This window comes from Taudactylus pleione, unplaced genomic scaffold (assembly GCF_031769625.1).
Source record: "Taudactylus pleione unplaced genomic scaffold, aTauple2 ptg000016l, whole genome shotgun sequence".
Taxonomy (NCBI): domain Eukaryota; kingdom Metazoa; phylum Chordata; class Amphibia; order Anura; family Myobatrachidae; genus Taudactylus; species Taudactylus pleione.
Window position 1 is genome coordinate 8687252 of NW_028284418.1, and position 18184 is coordinate 8705435.

Sequence of the window (18184 nt, forward strand, 5' to 3'; positions counted from 1 at the left end):
ATCTTTGTCGCTAACAACAACATGAAAACTGTTGTTAGTTTCCAACAAAGCTCACGTTCCAGCCTTAAATGAGCAGAATTACAGTCATCCCCTAGGGGTACAGCATGCCATGTAATGATGACACTACAGCTACATGCTGGATGGCTGACTTTTAAGGGAAGACTATTCTTAATGTAACAGCTGGTTTGATGGATGGGGTAGAAAACTGTCCTTAGGGGCCAAATGTATTAACCCATACTGAGCACTAGAAATTGTAAAAATGACAGCACGGTCAGATCTCATTTTGGTGTAAAGAAATTATGATAAAAGACTTTTGCAGCTCATGTCTGAAACTCTGAATACCTGTTGTTGTTGTCAAGTGTCTGTCTCATAACTAGACTACCTGGAAACAAATTATTTAGTTTAATACTTGGCTGTATCTGGCTTGTGTCTTAAAAAGATCAATAATACATTCATATGCAGGAGAAGAGGCTTCTTGGAAATGTCATTTACATCTTGCAAACCGAAGATAAATAAAATTCTAACCAAATAACAGAGATTTTGAGTAATAATGATTTGAAGTTGAGAAAGCTTGTGTATCTATAGAGCATGACACCTGATTAGTTATTATTCATAGGTCACATCCTAAATTATAGCTCCAGCCCCATACAGTCACAGAACTGTATTTTGGAACTATTTAGTACCCCACCATAGGCACATCCTCGCTCCAGGGCCATTTTTTTCAGAAGTCAAGTAACTCTTGTTTGGACTATAGGAGGAAGCTGGATGGAGCACACAGAGGAAACCTGTATACTGAGGGAAACATACAGTCTAACATAGTTCTGGCAAATGCCATTTACAGGGCATCACTTTGAGCACGTTATTTTATAATTGGGTATTATTGCTTAAAACAGGTGAGTACAGAATTCTCACCTTTGCCACCTTTGCATCTACGAGTAAGCTCCATCTCCGTGTTTGTTTTTTAGTGAAGCTCTTGTCTCATCATATGTTAAAAAGAAAACACTGTCCTGCACTGATGTACTAACAGAAAGGTTTATGGCAAGATGTTGTGATACACCTATTGTGCCTTGGGAAAAGAGACTTGGCTGTGTTCTCCAAGCACCACTTTCCTGTCTCTCTATGAGACTATGGGGCCTATTCATCAACACTAAAATAACGTTTTTAAGGACATTTTCCTTAAATAACGTTATTTTGGTATTCATGAACAGACTTAGCATGAACAGATATCACAGATATCTCCTTGCTAAGTTCCCCTGCGTTAATTTCCACACTCCCCATACATTAGTATGGGGATGTGGAAATTGTGGTATTCATCAAATTCTGAAAATGATGAATTTTCGGAATTTGATGCAGTTACTATTCGCCACTGTGAGGTGGCGAATAGCAGAGTCGACTTACCTTGTATCCGCATGTGCAGGTCCCCCGACGAGTCCCTCCGGCGCTCTGCTCCATCCTCAGGCTCCGGAGGCTGGTCGAAAGTTTTGAAAAAAAAAAAAATAATTTTTTTTTCCTAATCTGTCATGTGGTCTGCTGGGAAACCACATGACAGACCAGCAGGACGGAGCCGGAGGCTGCTGCGCGGACATGTAAGCCAGGGGGGGGGGAGGTGAGCGAAGGGGGGAGAGGGGGAGGGGGGGTACACAAACTTAACGCATCTGTAGGCAGTGCTGCGCATGCGCTGGTTTTACAGATGTAACAGCGCATGCGCAGCACTGTTTCCAGACGCGATAAGGTAGTGTAGGCAGGGAAAAGTATCTATTTCCCGAAAATCTGTCATCGCAAAAATGACAGCTTTTCGGAATAGATACTTATGGAGAGGTGGAATGATGAATTCCACCTATAATTAGGTAGAACTCCATGCGAGTTCTAAACCTAATTGTCTCTAGAGAATTTTTAGGTTTAATGAATAGGCCCCTATATGTTGAATAGAAAGCAGATATTGTAAAGTGGAGCAAAGTGCTATGTTATTATTACCACCAGCCACTAATGTGTGATGCTGCATATTTCCTCAGTGGGAGGTTATATAAATAAAGATAAGAATAATTGTGAAATCCAAAATGAGTTTGTTTTGTAGAATCAATACATTTTGCTCCCTAATGCTCTCCTCAGCCTACAGCGTACTGCAACACTTCACAGTTTAGCTTCCTGATTCAGCATTGGTGGTGCACTGCCTTTGTGAGACCTATATTCTGCTGTTGTATGAGAGGTCAGCATGCAGACACCTATATATGTTCCTCTAAACTTGTAACTAGAGGATTACAATGCTAAAAAGGACCTGTGTTATCAAAGTCAAATCCACAAATCCGTGCCCTGATATGCTGCTGCAGGTTTTTTTTTTGTTTGGTTTGTTTGTCTGTTTCTATAGTGAAAATTATATTTAAATGAGCGCAGTATACTGTATAAAAATAAATATGTTGGATTAGATACACAAGCTGCAAAATTAATTTTAGGTACAACTGTGGAAAAACCTTTCCAGATCAGAATGTCATCTTACATTGTATCTGTAAGTTAGATACTGTCCTGGGTTTTGTTTTTTGTTTTTTAAAAACCTAAATAGTTTTAATATGAAATAAAATCAATGTAATTGCTAGGATTTCAAAAAGACCAAAGCATTGCCCCTCCCCCACTAAGTCAGGCTCCCCCTTTTCTATTACTAACTTGGAAAAAAGGCAGATTGAGGACCAATAGGAGTGAGCCCCACCACAAAGCGCTCCGTTTAATCTGTGACTTTATACTGACTCCACTGCAACAAAAATACCAATCATAAGCACCCAGTACACTATAAGCGACATTGGATCCATCTGCGATGAAACACAGAAGCTCCCTTAAGATAGAGGGGTCTATTTACTAAGCAGTGTTAGGAGACGGAGTGGAAAGTGATGAGAAAGTGATAAGGTGCCAGCCAATCAGCTCCCAACTGTCATTTTTCAAACACAGCCTGTGAGATGACAGTTGGGAACTGAGTGGCTGGCACCTTATCACTTTCTTATCACTTTCCACTCTGTCTCCTAACACTGCTTAGTAAATAGACCCCACAGGTGTGAAAGTCTGAGAATCGCTAAGCAAGGCACTCTGTCTAAGTTGCGTCATGCGCAAAAAGGATGGGTGACAGAGGACGCATCTGTAAGTCAATAAGAACATATGTAGCTACATCGTGTAGTCTGACATGCCTCCACACAGTCTCTAATTTTTCCCATTTCTTATATATAAAAATGCTAAAGTGTAAAAACCTTCTATGTCGTAGAAACAGCTTAGGTCTTGTGCACAGGGTAATAGAAGGGGCATGGCCACATCCGCTCTGAAAGTGGGCATTTCTCCACCTCCACAACTGGCCTTGGCCCCTCAGACAAGCACAGGCCCAGGTAATCAGAACCAGCTCTTCCCTGTAATGTGTGTGTGTACAGAGGGCCTGATTCAGAGGCGCTCACAAAAAGCGAGCGCTCGCTCGTAATCAGGGCGGGAGCATGTTTTTTTAGTTACCACCCACAGCTATTGCGAGTGGCCATGATGGTGGTCACGATGGTCAAGACCATTGCGACCATCGGGCTTACGACGAGACCCTTGTGGTAGGGTCTCGTGGCCGCAAGCCCCAGAGAGCTTCTGGCTCAAATAGACCTCACTGGTGAGGTCAGTGGGGCCGCCCTCAAGCGGCAGGCATTCGCATGGGAACGCCTCCATTTGTGAAGCCACCCCCCGGCCACGCCTACAAAATGGGGCGGGCTGTCGATCAACATCGACAGCCTCCCCTTTTGTAGTGAGTACCGGAGCGAGCGCTTTTTGCGCTCGCTCCGGGGCTCGCGCGTGCGCACTGGGCCACCATCGACCCACTTGCGAGCGCAATGCATAGTGAGCGGGTCTGAATCAGGCCCAGAGACCTCAGTCAAAAAATTGCTATCATTTTCAACAAATTTTTTTTTCCCAAAAAAATTTGCGTGGTTGTTTTTTTACGAAAAAATTTGGGGGTAATTTATCATTAGGGGGGGTATCCAAAGGGTTCAGAAAGAAATCCCCTAATTTTTAGCCAAAAATTGGGATTTTTTTTTTTCTCCTGGTCTGGGATGTTTTTTTCTCCATTTTCACCTGTTTGCAGTTTTGGACCTTTTTTTGTCGAAAAACATCAGTTTTCGCCGCTAATTGAATACAGTCCAAAGTGTGTGTGTCTCCATACAAGTGTCCAGTACTCCAAAAAATCTAAAGGCCTCAACTTGCCCTGGTGCCCTCCTAAGCACATCAGCAATAATTTGACAAAGTATACAGATGGCACACCAAGGACTTAGAATACACCAATACATTTTGTACAAGCATTAAACTATCCAACAGTTTTAATCAACTTTCCTAATTTAGCCCCTAGATTGTGTAACAGGCTGCAATTAGTTGTATCAAAATGGAAGAAAAAAATTAAGTTCAAGTTGTCATGTAGGATTACTGTAAAGGGTTAACATTAACAGCGTGAAACCGTTTCAGCATGTAAAGTCTGAATGATTTTAGATCTTTAGCTGATTTGTCTTTTAAGGGATTACCAGTATAAGTACAAATGTTTTTTTTTTCCTTCTTTGACTCTAAGATGATTAAAATCCTTCAATACTCATACACATAACTTCCCTCCAGTTCTGTTTTTCCTTCTCATTATGGTTACATTTTTTGTGATCCTTACAGTATGCAATATAGAATGCAGACAAGAGCCAGCATGTATGTACATTGGGAAGCAACACTTCATCATTTAATATCAGACTCTGAGCAAAACATTCACCTGTCATAAGGCTCATCTGATCGTTATGGCTCATTTACAATTTGCAGTGTACATATTTAGTCATTGAATGGGAATAGAGTTCATCTATCTTTCTCTTTAAATGCTGTTTACTAAATGTTATTCTCTTAAAGTCTCACTAGAACAATTAGAAGGGGCTTCTAAAAAATAGTACACATCAGTGAAGGGCAATTTTTTTTCCCAAATGAGTACCTGTTTTATTTAGAAATTTCCTAAGGTATGTTGCACTCTGGCAAGGTTGGACTGGCCCACAGGTGTACAGGGGTAATCTCCAGTGGGCTCCACTGCCTGATAGTCCCACCCTGTCCTTTTAGGAGTCTGTATTTGGGTGGAGCAGGATCATGGATGAACTTGGATGCTTGTTTTTTCTCTATGGAAACTACACCAAGATTAGCCCTCCTGCCAATCAAAGTGGGTGGTCCTGACACACCGCTGTCTCCTCGTTCATAAAGGAGCCCTGTTCTTTGCATGTCCTCTCTAATGGTTGGCCAAGTGCCTCTATGGTGACTGGTAACACTGAGGGGGGAGCGAAGAGGGGGGAGCGAGCACTGATTGCCTGGGCGCGGCCATGGCAGAGGGCCCGGGCTGCAGCACACCAGTGATCGTTTTGCCGTTTTGGGTTTTTTTTTTACCTTTTTAAACATTTATGAAACATCCGCAGGTGGCAGGCGGCAGTTCGTGAGGGAGTTGGGAGGTACTGGGTGGGGTGTCTTCGTCACCGGACTACCGGACTGTGTATCTATCACTCACTACCAGCTGCGGCGGCGCTGAGGAGCTAATGGTCTCGCGAGAAAATGACATCATCATCATCTCGCAAGGCTCTCTCACACTCTACATCAGGCTCTGGGAGGCAGATGGGGACTGGGAGGGTAACAGCAGAAAGGAAGAACTGGGCTCGGAGATGGAGTGGTGTGAACGTGACTGAGGGAAGAGCCGAGGAGCACGCCGCTGACTGCTATTACTGTGAGTGACTTTGACACTGCAGTGCTGCAGTTTCTCTATTTTGAATTTATAAATATAATAACGTTTATTAGATATGTATATTATATATATCATACATATATCATAGTATGTGCAAGCACTGTAAATGCTGGTTGGTTCCAATCCAATAAAATCCCATTGCCAGCAGCATCATTGTAATGAAACCTGTTCTGAGCATTCACATTTTTAGGAGCAAAATATTAGAAAGAGAATTATTTTGCTGAAGTGATTTCAGGAAACCATAAGAAAACAACAGATTCTCCAGTTTAATATCAAAATGTTTCCCTTTGTTAATTAGTGATTTTCTGCATATAACACAATTTCTTTGCAACAGTAAAGAAAAGTGCAGTGAGAGAGTATAGAGGAGTATAATTTGGAATAAGATGTAGTAAGGGTCGACTGGGAAATACAATTAAAACTTCCAGTGAATTTAGGCTTAACAGAAAGGTTAAATGATATCCACAGAGGAAACCAATCATAGCATATTTTTTTCCTTCCGTGTTGGAATAGTTGTTTACCATGGGAGGAGAGAGGTTGGACTGTGCCAAAGTCAAGGACTGAGCGTCCCTTTGGCAGCACAGCTACATAAAATACAGCTAAATGAAGCAGGCACTGAAATGGGATCTCTGCCTGAACCAAGGGTGCTCTTACCAAGGTCATCCCTCCACTGCCTGACATACCTCTCCCTGCTTCAGAGCTCATCGCTCGCGCTCTGCCCAGATAGCCTTCCATGTTATTGATGGGGCCTCTGTGGCTTCCATCAGTTTCATTTTACATGCATAATATTCACATATTCTTGGGAAGCCAAATTGGCTACTCGTCTTATATCTCTGAAAACAATGCTGAGGAGTCCACAAGGAGATTAAGCAGCATGGTGGTGCTGGAATAGTATGTTTATTTCACTGTTTGAAACTATAACTGTTGTCATTTTAAGTGTGATATGCCAAATACACTTGCCATATATCACAGTAAGTTGGGTGTGTACATGGGTATGCACTCAGGAAGCATTCTATGCCCAATCGCATTACATCATCCTTTATACTGTTAGGCATTTTTTGGGCTCATGTCATTTATATGTATAAGTATTGTGCTTGTGTGAATAACAGACAGCAGTGAACATGCATAAAGGCAATAATATCGTCAAAGCTTTATTTTTGGAATTTTTACATCTAGCACAAATCATTGCTAAAGGATGGTATTTCTGTTTATTGTAGGCATTTCTGGATTATCTGTTCAGACCTACACTCTCGTTTCCTAGTTGTTTGCAAATGCATCATGGTTGTAACTCAATACTGCTCCGTTCCAATCACACACCAGTACAGACAACTCAGTATTCTCTGGACATATTATCTAGTAAAGATTTAAAATACAACGGCAGTCATGATAGTTCATATGTACTGTACCTACTCTCCCGGGAATGTCAGGAGGCTCCCAAAATTTCGGGGAGCCCCCCCACACACTCGGAAGATTATCCGCATCTCTGGCATCCCGCCCTAGTGAAGAGGGCAGGATGGGGAGATAAGTGCCGGGAATCACAGCATAATTGCTGTGAATTGCTGCGCCATATGGAGGGGGCGGGTCTAAGTGACGCAAAATCATGTCATTTAGCCCCACCCACTCATCACGCTCCCGCGGTTCGCGGTAGTTTGCCGGGGGCTAATGGCATGGGAATCCGGCCCTGCCCCCCAAAGTTGCAACCTGTGTCTGCTCTCCGGGCTCCCGGGGAGCAGATACTAAAAGTAGGTAAGTAATGTGCTAGTTCCAGAAGACTAACTGCAGAATAAAAAACTTTGGGCCTTTTTTGCATGCAGGTATAATACTGGCTGCTATTGCAGTTAGCCCACAAATGTTGGACAACTTTATTTTTACACTTCAATTTAGATTTCAGTGTGGACACACCCCTCCCAAATCTAAGGGGTATATCCAATTATGGGCAGGCTATTTAAAAAACCCTGTAGCACAGGTTTTTTCTGGCAGCCACAGGGTTTTGCCATTCAATTAGGTGACTAAAAATGGGACACGATGATTTCTATAAAAATCACTGCGTTTTCTCGCACCTCCAAAGCAAGTCTGAATTTTCCTAAAATCGTTAAGTGTAGGAAAAATCAGGACTTGCTCTGGGACCCCGGCGGCACCCCCCCTGAGGACTACTTAAGCAATTGGAAGTTTCCAATTAGCTTAATTAGTCCTTAATTACTCACCTTCCGAAGCGCTGTCTTCTGCATCCAGTGTCAGGAGTTGGCTCTTCTGCAGAGGGGGTAAGTATGTGAGTGTGTTCGAGTGTTTGTAATTGCAAGTTATATGAGTGTGTGTGCATCAGTGTGTGTGTGCGTGAGTGATCTCGGTGCGAGTGACCCCCCCTCCCGTGTGTGTATAGCCGGTGCTGGGAGTGCTACATTTGTGCCTCCCACCAGCCCGCGGGACTCCCAACAGCCACCTCCCCAGTGACAAGATAGAGGAGAGGCCACCAGGAGCCTGCAGAGACCCCAACAATGTAAGTATAATAAAAGAATTTACGCGCCACAAGGTCTTCAGCTATGAAAACCCAGCGACCACTTTTTTGTTTGAATACTGCGGGTATCAGAAGCTTGCATACCCGTGGTAATCCAAAATTGGGTACGAGGGGCGCAAAGTTTTTTATCTCGCTAACCCTCGCACCCAATTGAATATGCCTCTTAATCTCTCTGCACATTTTAAAACTGTCCCACCTGCAGTGCAGCATGGTTTTACCAAGATGCACAGTTACTTGCTCTTTCTAAAGCTGGGTACACACTGGAGTAATGCCAGGCTGATTTGCTCTTTCGCAACAACAAATCGACTACGTCACTCCATGTGTATGGGCGATTGCGCGCTCCCTTGGTCGCTAGTGACTGTCGCTAGGTTTGATGTGCTCCACATCAAACCTAGCGATATTGCTAGTGACCTGTGGTATGCTAATGAAGGACGGAATAGTAATTGTTTAAGTGTTTAAGTGTTTGAATTCCCGTTCAAAGGCATTCGTTCCAATGGCAGAACAAATACCCGTTGCTCCAGCGTGTACCCAGCTTTACTCTATTCCCAAATATAAATGAATAAAGACCACAACGATCCGGAATTCATTTTGCAATCATTCCACTTTGGCCAGACTGAGATAAACCTACAGCCTACTATTCGAGGATATCTTGTTAATAGGACTGCTTTTCTAAAGGACTGGTAATATAACATGATCTTTTCTATATAAACAAATCCGATTAATCTCTGAATTTTTGCCTCATGCCTCATACAGGACTTTATATGCTGAGGCATATTTAATCCACTATTACCGTGTTTCCCCGATAAAAACACCTACCCCAAAAATAAGCCCTACCCTTACTTTTGAAAAACGGTCCAAAATAAGCCGTACTCCGAAAATAAGCCCTAACAAAAAAAAGAGGAAAAAAAATAATGGTAAGTAAAGAATTATAAAGCAGGACTGAGGCCGTGATGGGGATAACAGCAGGACTGAGGCCATGATGGGGATAAAAGCAGGACTGAGGGCATGATGGGGATAAAAGCAGGACTGAGGCCGTGATGGGGATAAAAGCAGGACTGAGGGCGTGATGGGGATAAAAGCAGGACTGAGGGCGTGATGGGGATAAAAGCAGGACTGAGGGCATGATGGGGATAAAAGCAGGACTGAGGCCGTGATGGGGATAAAAGCAGGACTGAGGGCATGATGGGGATAAAAGCAGGACTAAGGGCATGATGGGGATAAAAGCAGGACTGAGGACGTGATGGGGATAACAGCAGGACTGAGGCCGTGATGGGGATAAAAGCAGGACTGAGAGCATGATGGGGATAAAAGCAGGACTGAGGCCATGATGGGGATAACAGCAGGACTGAGGGCATGATGGGGATAAAAGCAGGACTGAGGGCATGATGGGGATAAAAGCAGGACTGAAGGCATGATGGGGATAAAAGCAGGACTGAGGCCATGATGGGGATAAAAGCAGGACTGAGGCCGTGATGGGGATAACAGCAGGACTGAGGGCGTGATGGGGATAACAGCAGGACTGAGGCCGTGATGGGGATAAAAGCAGGACTGAGGGCGTGATGGGGATAAAAGCAGGACTGAGGGCGTGATGGGGATAAAAGCAGGACTGAGGCCGTGATGGGGATAAAAGCAGGACTGAGGCCGTGATGGGGATAACAGCAAGACTGAGGCCGTGATGGGGATAACAGCAGGACTGAGGCCGTGATGGGGATAAAAGCAGGACTGAGGCCGTGATGGGGATAAAAGCAGGACTGAGGGCGTGATGGGGATAAAAGCAGGACTGAGGGCGTGATGGGGATAACAGCAGGACTGAGGCCGTGATGGGGATAACAGCAGGACTGAGGGCGTGATGGGGATAAAAGCAGGACTGAGGCCGTGATGGGGATAAAAGCAGGACTGAGGCCGTGATGGGGATAAAAGCAGGACTGAGGCCGTGATGGGGATAAAAGCAGGACTGAGGCCGTGATGGGGATAAAAGCAGGACTGAGGCCGTGATGGGGATAACAGCAGGACTGAGGGCATGATGGGGATAAAAGCAGGACTGAGGCCGTGATGGGGATAAAAGCATGACTGAGGCCGTGATGGGGATAACAGCAGGACTGAGGCCGTGATGGGGATAAAAGCAGGACTGAGGGCGTGATGGGAATAAAAACAGGACTGAGGGCGTGATGGGGATAAAAGCAGGACTGGGGCCGTGATGGGGATAACAGCAGGACTGAGGCCGTGATGGGGATAAAAGCAGGACTGAGGACATGATGGGGATAAAAGCAGGACTGAGGCCGTGATGGGGATAAAAGCAGGACTGACGGCATGATGGGGATAAAACCAGGACTGAGGCCGTGATGGGGATAACAGCAGGACTGAGGGCATGATGGGGATAAAAGCAGGCCTGAGGCCGTGATGGCGATAAAAGCAGGACTGAGGCCGTGATGGGGATAAAAGCAGGACTGACGGCATGATGGGGATAAAACCAGGACTGAGGCCGTGATGGGAATAACATCAGGACTGAGGGCATGATGGGGATAAAAGCAGGACTGAGGCCGTGATGGCGATAAAAGCAGGACTGAGGCCGTGATGGGGATAACAGCAGGACTGAGGCCGTGATGGGGATAAAAGCAGGACTGAGGGCATGATGGGGATAACAGCAGGACTGAGGCTGTGATGGGGATAACAGCAGGACTGAGGCCGTGATGGGGATAAAAGCAGGACTGAGGGCATGATGGGGATAAAAACAGGACTGAGGGCATGATGGGGATAAAAGCAGGACTGAGGCCGTGATGGGGATAACAGCAGGACTGAGGCCGTGATGGGGATAAAAGCAGGACTGAGGGCATGATGGGGATAAAAGCAGGACTGAGGACATGATGGGGATAAAAGCAGGACTGAGGCCGTGATGGGGATAACAGCAGGACTGAGGCCGTGATGGGGATAACAGCAGGACTGAGGGCATGATGGGGATAAAAGCAGGACTGAGGACATGATGGGGATAAAAGCAGGACTGAGGCCGTGATGGGGATAACAGCAGGACTGAGGCCGTGATGGGGATAACAGCAGGACTGAGGCCGTGATGGGCATAAAAGCAGGACTGAGGGCGTGATGGGGATAAAAGCAGGACTGAGGGCGTGATGGGGATAAAAGCAGGACTGAGGCCATGGTGGGGATAAAAGCAGGACTGAGAGCATGATGGGGATAGAAGCAGGACTGAGGGCAGGCTCGGACTGGGCCGCCGGGGATTCGGGGGATTCCCCGGTGGGCCCCGCTATTTCATAGCCACGCCCTCTGTTGCTGGAGGGAGTGGCCTAGCGCTGGTCATCGCCTGCTAGATTGTTACTATGAGTGCGGGCAGCGGGTGAGCGCGTGCGGTGGGCGGCAGTCTCTTTCCACTGTCTGATTCTGCACCAGCCCAGCAGGGGGGGAGGAGTCTGTAACAGCAGAGCCTGGGAAGCAGGCTGATTAAGTCCAAGCTGCTGTGGAGGGGGGGGGGTGGAATTGCCCAGGTTGCTGCAGGGGGGAGGTGGGGCAGGATGCTGGAATCGCCCAGACTGCCGCAGGGGGAGGAGGAGCAGGATGCTGGAACCGCCCAGGCTGTTGCAGGGGGAGGTGGAGCAGGATGCTGGAAGCGCCCAGGCTTTTGCAGGGGGAGGTGGAGCAGGATGCTGGAAACATCCGGGCTGCTGCAGGGGGGAGGTGAAGGAGGCAGGAAGCGCCCAGACACACAGAGACCACGTGACACAGAGGAGCCAGGATCCGCCCCCTCCTCTCCACTGACTCTTTGCAGTGCTTTCCTTCCCCTGCACAGCTACCTATACAGTGATGGTGAGCCTGGCTGATGTAGACACTGTATTTTATAAATGTCTCTGTTAGGTCAGAGTTATATTTGATATATGGTTTATCTATGTTTATCCAACTTTCTATTGATAGACAGGTTTTCCTTTGTATTGATTTTTCTAGCTGTAAAATTTGCATTATTTATATGTATACATGCAATTGCTTGATTTTCTTATTCATGTGATTCTGATTGCTCATGGGATTTTATTGTCATGTTTTTTATGGTATGTTTTGTTTTTGTTCAGTTCAGGTGGTGGGGTCACTTTTAGTAGTGTTGTCTGGTCGCCGGACAACGGGCACGTCATTGGTTACACACGTCTGGTTTGTTTTCCCGGAAGTGCGTTAGATGCTGCCGGCTGGTGCTGCGGGTGATTTGACGCGTGTTCACATTGGCAGGGCCGCCGACAGCTGTGCCGAGCCCAGGTGACAGGGGGTGTGGCATAATTGCTGGAGGCGTGTCCACGTCCCCTTAGAAAAAACCCTGAAAAAAATCATGTTTGCTCTCGCTGGGGGAGGGGGTCACTGTGTGCCCCTCAGCCTGGCGCAAAGCCAATGGTGGGCATGATCAGCGTGATCGCACCCCTTATAGACAGGGCCGGTTCTCCCGTTACGCATGGTACGCAGCTGCGTAAGGCGCCACATAGTGAAGGGCGCCTCAGCTGCGTACCATGCGGGCCGCGGTGCAGACAGTGTCTCTGTGACACAGCTGCACCGCATGTGTAGCACTGACCGGACGGAGTTCAGTCAGCACTACACGGCACAAACACACAGCCGCCGGCTGCTTTAGCAGCTGATGAGAGTCTGACAGACTCTCATCAGCTGCTGCTCCCACTGCCGGAGCCGGACATCTTCCGCTCCCGCAGTGGGTAATGGGAGTGACGTCATGACGTGACGTCACTCCCATAATGCAAAGCGGCGGACGGAGGAGCTGATATCGGCGGCGGGACCAGGAGCGGGTTTCAGGTAAGTGTTTTTTTTTTTTTTTATTACGTCTACTGGGTGGTGGTGGGGGGAGGTGGATTACTACTGTGGGCACTACAAGGGGGGATTATACTGGGGCACCACAAGGGGGCTACTACTGGGAGCACCACAGGGGGGGCTACTACTGGGGGCACTACAGGGGGGGATTACTACTGGGGCAACTACAGGGGGGGAATGCTACTGGTGGCAATACAGGGGGGGAATACTACTGGGGGCACTATAGGGGGGGAATACTACTGGGGGCACTACAGGAAGGGAATACTAATGGGGGCACTACAGGGAGGGAATACTACTGGGGGCACTACAGGGAGGGAATACTACTGGGGGCACTACAGGGGGGGAACACTACTGGGGGCACTACAAGGGGGGGATTACTACTGGGGGCACTACAAGAGGGGGAACTACTACTAGGGGCACTACAAGGACGGGGCACCACTACTGGGGGCACTATATAAAGGGCACTGCATAGGGGGTACCACTACTTGGGGCACTGCATAGGGGGGGAGTACTACTGGGGCACAAGGGGCACTGCACAGGGGGGACCACTACCGGGGCCACTGTAAAAGGGGCACCAAAAAATTTACTCGCTTACCTAAAAATTTGGGCTAGGGCCGGCCCTGCTCATAGACATAGTAGACTGCTCTGGCTGCTGCTTTAGCAGCCATGAGCAGTCTCCCAAGTGCAGCCCAGCATACAGCAGCGTGTGCTGGGCTGCTGTTGTGACGTAAGAGGGAGGGGTAGCGGTGCCAGACCCGGGCCCCCGCAGTGCCTCTCCAGCAAGTCCGGGTAATTAGTACCTGCCCACCCGCGCACGCAGGGGGGGTTTCCGAGTACCTAGAAACCCCCCCTGCCCGCCACTCCATCGCAGCCCAGCTTAACAATAATTTTTTTTTTGTTTAAAACATGTGAGCCCGGCAACTGTCCCTGGCTGAGCTGCCTGTAGGGGGAGCTGCAGCGCTTGCGCACAGCTCCTCCCGGGCAGTTCTCATAGGGCACAGCACACCAGCATTGTGGGAAGCTGAGACATCGGAGCCTGCTGCGTGACGGTGACCAGCGCTCTCTCCCAGAGCCGCACCACAGGTGGGTGTAATGTTTTACATGTGGGGGAGGGTGATCTTTGTCAGTGTGCTAGTCTGTGTGTGTATAGGCTTTGTCAGTGTGTGTGTGTGAGTAGGCTTTGTCAGTGTGTGTCAGTCTCTGTGTGTGTGTATAGGCTATGTCAGTGTGTGTGTGTGTGTGTAGGCTTTGTCAGTGTGTGTGTGTCAGTCTCTGTGTGTGTGAGTAGGCTTTGTCAGTGTGTGTCAATCTCTGTGTGTGTATAGGCTGTCAGTGTGTGTGTGTGTGTGTGTGTGTGTGTGTGTGTGTGTGTGTGTGTGTGTGTGTGTGTGTGTGTGTGTGTGTGTGTGTATAGGCTATGTCAGTGTGTGTGTGTATATATAGGCTTTGTCAGTGTGTGTGTATCAGTGTGTGTGTGTGTGTGTGTGTATAGGCTTTGTCAGTGTGTGTGTGTGTGTATAGGCTTTGTCAGTGTGTGTGTATCAGTGTGTGTGTGTGTGTGTATAGGCTTTGTCAATTCAATTTCAGGCAAAATCATTATTCATTTCTGCAGATCACTGTTGCTTGTTTCTTTGTAGTGTGCGTATAGGCTTTGTCAGTGCAGTGTCTGTCAGTGTGTGTGTTTCAGTCTGTGTGTGTGTGTATAGGCTTTGTCGGTGCAGTGTCTGTCAGTGTGTGTGTGTCTAGGCTTTGTCAGTGTATATGTGTGTCAGTGTGTGTGTGTCTAGGCTTTGTCAGTGTATATGTGTGTCAGTGTGTGTGTGTGTATATGCTTTGTCAGTGCAGTGTGTGTGTGTCTAGGCTTTGTCAGTGTATGTGTGTCAGTGTGTGTGTGTATATGCTTTGTCAGTGCAGTGTGTGTGTGTCTAGGCTTTGTCAGTGTATATGTGTGTCAGTGTGTGTGTGTATATGCTTTGTCAGTGTATATGTGTGTCAGTGTGTGTGTGTGTATATGCTTTGTCAGTGCAGTGTGTGTGTGTCTAGGCTTTGTCAGTGTATATGTGTGTCAGTGTGTGTGTGTATATGCTTTGTCAGTGCAGTGTGTGTGTGTCTAGGCTTTGTCAGTGTATATGTGTGTCAGTGTGTGTGTGTGTATATGCTTTGTCAGTGCAGTGTGTGTGTTAGTGTGTCTGTGTCAGTGCAGTCTGTGTCAGTGTGTGCGTCTGTGTGCGTGTGCGGTGCCGCTGAAAAGCTCCATATAAATATAGTCAAGTAGACTCCAAATAAAAAAGTTCAAAACGCGGGGTGCAGATCCTAAGAACTAAGCAGACTGCTCAGTCTTGAACATACAATCACATACAGGCAGCGCTCCTCAGGTACTCAATAATCCAAGCTTGTTAATCCATTACTGTGCAACGTTTCAGATGCAATTATTACATATTTCGTCAAGGCATTGATGAAATATGTAATAAATTCATCTGAAACGTTGCACAGTAATGGATTAACAAACTTGGATTATTGAGTATTGATTATTGAGTACCTGAGAAGTGCTGCCTGTATGTGGTTAGATTTTTTGCCATTGGTTTTGTAACCAAGTATTGGAAACCCCCCTTTCAAAATCCTGCGTTTGCCACTGTACCTGCCCCCACCCCCTCTTGGCGCCCCTGCACACTGGGTGTGCTCAGAATCTTGACGCCCAACCCTATTAAAGACCCGAAACATAAAATCTATTTATGGCTCTCTGAGTGTGTTTAATATTAGTATATAAGTCCCAGGAATGCCGTCCTGACTTGTATGCATATTACTACTATTGTGGACGGGCACCAGGGCATTTAACCTTCTATTAGGAGTGCTGATCCAAATTGTTAATAATGTGGGATGACCACACCCCTCCATTTGATGGCCACACCTACCCAAGGCTTGTCACACCCCTTCACCGGGCCCCTGGCATTGCATTCCCCTGTAGGCCCTGCATGCCCCAGTCCGACACTGACTGAGGGCATGATGGGGATAAAAGCAGGACTGAGGCCATGATGGGGATAAAAGCAGGACTGAGGGCATGATGGGGATAAAAGCAGGACTGAGGGCATGATGGGGATAAAAGCAGGACTGAAGGCATGATGCTGTCAATGTTAATTAAAATAAGCCCTACCCCGAAAATAAGCCCTATGGAGTTTTTTTGACCCAAAAAAAAAAAATAACACAGTGTCTTATTATCGGGGAAACACGGCAGTGGGCCATCTTTGAGGAAGAATATCCAAACTTTCCAGTGTATGCTTTTACTTTACATTTTTATTATGGATTGTTTTTAATGTTGTATATTATATGTGATATTCTGATTTTTATTTTTTTTAAATGGAATATAAAGTGCTTTTGTATCCAACCGCACTATATACTTTGATTTGTTTCAACGTATAGCGCTCTTATACCCATACATTTTTCTATTTATTTCCATAATACTGTCTGTTCTGCAAGTTTCCTACCTGTACTCCACTATCTTTCTGTCCGTTTCCCATATGTCTGGTTCTCCTACCCTGATCCTTCAGGTTAGATCTGCTGTTATTAAACTTAGCTTTTCATCCTGACCTCGTTACTGTGCCTTTGGCTACTGAACCAGCTTCATGTAAAAGCCTGTTTGTGTAGATTTACAACCTACTTTCTGTCTAACTCAAGGATGTGTAGCTTTTTTTTCTTTTTGCGGTAGTTTTTCGCCAACTTACGCAACTTACACATTTTTTTCCCGTTAATTTTTCATTAGGGGGGAGGGGGTGTCCAAAGGGTTCTGAAAGAAATCCCCACAGTTTTAGCCAAAAATAAGGATTTTGTATTTTTTTTCTCCTGGTCTGGGATGGAGAAAACTTTTCTCCAGTTTTTTTCGCCTGTTGCCGTTTTTGCCTGTTTTTTTGCCCAAAAAATTACAGTTTTTTTCCGCTAATTGAATAAGGCCCTCAGTATCCTTTTCATTTGACCAGTCTTCCAGTCCATATGTTACCCTAAATATAGACCAACCAAATTAAAGGCAAACCTGCTTGTGAGGATCTCATGGTTTCATAAATTGCTGCAGAATGTGGGAGAATTCTTACCATTCATTTTATTTCCTTGAAATACTCCATTGCAGTCATTATGAATGGATAACAGTTTAGTCAGATGAGTAAAGACCAGAAAAAGAAATGCGTCCACAAGGTATATCATGTGACTCCTCCTTTTCTATGGTGCCTGAGAATCTTCACAATCTGTGGTAGAAAACATAAAGAGACAATATGGGTCATTATACCTTGTCACCATGGAGTATTTCAAGATAAATAACGGCAATACTTTAGTTTTCAACTAGATGCCAACCATAACATATCTGACGTGCCCAAGCAATATATAAAAGAAGATTTTGAGTTAAGCATAATCAACAGTAGCAGTGCATAGAAGTAGTAACTATTGGAGGAACTTTTATTCCAAACTTAGCATTAGAAGTCTCCACATCCAGAAATAATGGGGTAGATGTATGAAGCAGTGAAAAGAGTGGAAACGTGCTAGTGGGGAAGTTGCACATGGCAACCAATCAGCTTCTACCTATCATTTTATAGAATGCGCTTAATAAATGCAACTTCACTGCTTCATACATCTACCCCATTGTCTGGTAAAGGCATATAGAAATCACAACTGTGTATCTTATCTAGATCATCTTCTGAGGGGGAAAAGGAAGGGAGGGATCTTTTATCCTCAGGATGTCACCACCACCCTTGTAGAATACATCCACATTGCACATTAATGGGGCACATCCACTAGCAGACTGTAAAACGACTGCACGATTATGACATCGTAATCGTGCAGTCGATTCACAGTCTGTGCTGTGCCTACACTGAACGATCAGTCGTTCACTGTAGGCACCCTCCCTCATCCCCAAACATGGCCAATCTGTCGTTATCGGCAGATTGACCAGCATGTTCGAGCGATGATAGAAGTCAAAAAACGAACAGCGGGAGCGCACATTGCTGGTCGTTTTCAACATTTTCATGGCCGATTTGCGAACGATTAATGAATGATTGAACGATAATGTTATCGTTTAATCGCTCATTTTAATCGGGTAGTGGATATCCGCCTTATCTCTTGCACCTCCCTTGAAA

General features: G+C 46.1%; 1 long non-coding RNA gene across 1 annotated transcript in view; it reads right to left on the reverse strand.

The window, feature by feature from the left end:
• LOC148540886 (uncharacterized) overlaps positions 1 to 18184 on the reverse strand; it is a 173689-nt gene that overhangs the window by 20417 nt on the left and 135088 nt on the right. The window contains exon 2 of the long non-coding RNA XR_015878444.1: positions 17150 to 17299. This is a non-coding gene — a long non-coding RNA (uncharacterized LOC148540886). The remainder of the gene's footprint in view (positions 1 to 17149; positions 17300 to 18184) is intronic.